We start from the raw sequence: 2,372 nt of genomic DNA on the forward strand, positions 1-2,372 counted from the left end.
ATGCAGTTCAGGCTGGCCTTGAGCTCACTTTGTAGCCCAGGCTGGTCTCAAACTCGCAATGATCCTCCTGCCTCAGCCTCCCGAGTGCTGGGTTTATAGGCATGTGCCACCAAGCCCGGTTCCTTTTTTGGTATTTTGAAACAAGGTCTTGCTATGTATTTCAGGCTGGCCTTGAACTCACTGTGTAGCCCAGGCTGGCCTTATACTCCCAGTAATCTTCCTGCCCTAACCTACCAAGTGCTGGGATTATACATGTGCATGCTTTCACCAAGCTACATCCCTAGCCTTTTCTTTTTTAAAATTTTGAATCAGGATCTCACTAAGCTGCCCAGGTTTGTCCTTGAATGTGTGATCTTCCTGCCTCAGCCTAGCAGTGTGCTGGGATTAGAGGCATTTGCCACTATGTATGGCTCACAATAGTATAGTCCACCATACTGCTATAAACTGTAGATAGTTTAATAGGAAAAAGGTTTTCCTTAACTCTGGAAAACCTTTGACCCTGCTGTGCCGCTGAGCTAGAGCCCCAGCTCTACGCAGTGAGTTGAAGACTAGCCTGAATTACAGAGCAAGACCCTGTCTCAAAAAGAAAAAAAAAAAAAAAGAACCCAAACACACACTGTGTGTGACTGTATTTAATATCAAATGTCTAGACAGAAGCCAAGCATGGTGGTGTTTGTCTGAAATCTCAACACATGGGAAGCTGAACCATGAAGCCTCTTAAATTCCAGGCCAGCCTCGGCTAGATAGTGAGTTCAAGGCCGGTTTGAGCTACTGCACGTAGCAATGAGACACGAGATTAGGGTGTTTTAAATCCGATGTCCAAGTGGGCATGACCTGTCAATCACAGCCAAGACACTTGCTCAGAAGTTTCCAAGCCTTTCAGTGATACCAGAGAATGCCACCTTAGAAGATCGAGTAGGGTTTTGGTAGGACAGGAAGGCCTACATCTGACAGCAGTGGGGTATAAAAGACAGCAGGGCATGGTGGCTCAGGCCTGTAACCCTAGCACTTGGGAGGCTGAGGCAGGAGAATTGCTATGAGTTTGAGGCCAGCCTGGGTTACATGGTAAGTTCAAGGTCAACCTGAACTACATAGTTAGACCCTGTCTCAAAAAAAAAAAAAAAAAAGGAAAAATACGCGTTGACCCCCTGTGCACTACCTTTTCTCTTTCCAAGTGGCCTACTCTATTCCATGTGCAGGGCAAATTTCCTTTTCCCACCCTCACTCTTTTCTTCTCCTTATTTTTACCATGAGTAAATATAAACTTCTATGTTCTTTGTCTTGTCCAATTCTCTGAACAGAATAGCCTGGAAGGGACCCCTAGGGACGCCATAATTGGTACTGGTGAGACCCTGTCAAAAAATGCCTAGAATAGGGAAAAATTTAGTCATCCTCAGGTTACTGGGGATTAGAGGGTGACTGCTTAAAAGGTTTAGGTTTCCTTTTTGAGCGATGAAACGGTTCTAATACTAGTGGTGGTGACAATGGCACAACTTTATACTGGCACTTAACTATACACGCTAAAACGCCTGTGGGGGTGGCACACGCCAGTAACCCTAGCACTTGGGAGGCTGAGGCAGGAGGATTGTCCGAATTAGAGACTAGCTGAAAAAAAAAAAAAAAAAAAGCCCTGAGTGGTGACACTAGTCCCAGCCACTGGGGAGGCTAAGATGGGGATCAGGCTGAGTTAGAAGGTTGACTCAGGATTTGGAGGCTAGCCTGGGCAACAGAGCCAGACCTCGATGAAAAAGAAAAGATCAAAATAATGAATTGCGGTTGAGTTTTATCGCAGTTTAAGGAAAAACACTTAAAATGTCACAGGACATAATCCGCTATTGCAGTATTACTACCATAAAAAAACAGAAAAAATCATAAAATGGCGGCGGCCGGATCACGTGACCACAAACCACTCCCTCTCGCACCCCTTGGGACAGACTCGCTGGGAGTTGGCGCAGGCACGCTGCCCGCCCGTTGTTAGACCAATGTAATTCTCAGGCGCGCTCGCGTCCTCCTCCCGCAGTCAGAGTGGCGAGCCCGGGACCGGCGATTCGGGGAGCGCGCACGTAGACGTCACGTCGTACGAGCCGCTCCGCAGGGAGACTGGGCGGGGCGAGCGGCGTGCAGGCCGGCGGGGAAGTTGGCGCATGCGCCGAAGGCTGACGGGTTTGAAATGGCTTCGGCGTTAGCTGGGACCCGATTCAGGTGAAGGTCTGGTCCGCGCTTATCTGTAGCGGGGGGCGGCGCGGGTGGGACTCTTAACATCGCATCGGATGCGCGGAAGGGCTGGGGGCTTCGTCTTGGTGTCCTGGCGGTTGCAGGCCGGCGACGGTGGGCTCTCGGGGGCCGGTCGCAGCGAGCGGCCCCTTTTGTGC

The 2,372-nt window shown here is 49.7% G+C and overlaps 1 protein-coding gene across 3 annotated transcripts in view; it reads left to right on the forward strand.

The window, feature by feature from the left end:
* The first annotated feature begins 1,771 nt into the window (after positions 1-1,771).
* The window catches only part of Ccar1 (cell division cycle and apoptosis regulator 1), a 44,830-nt gene continuing 44,229 nt past the window's right edge, over positions 1,772-2,372 (forward strand). For 2 of the 3 annotated variants that reach the window (XM_005386001.2, XM_005386003.2), the window contains exon 1: positions 1,772-2,208. The gene's annotated coding sequence lies outside the window, so the exon portion shown is untranslated. The remainder of the gene's footprint in view (positions 2,209-2,372) is intronic. The other variant, XM_005386002.2, reaches the window with a different exon arrangement.

The sequence above is a fragment of the Chinchilla lanigera genome, unplaced genomic scaffold (genome assembly GCF_000276665.1).
Source record: "Chinchilla lanigera isolate Chin_1 unplaced genomic scaffold, ChiLan1.0 scaffold00024, whole genome shotgun sequence".
In the NCBI taxonomy this organism is placed as follows: Eukaryota; Metazoa; Chordata; class Mammalia; order Rodentia; family Chinchillidae; genus Chinchilla; species Chinchilla lanigera.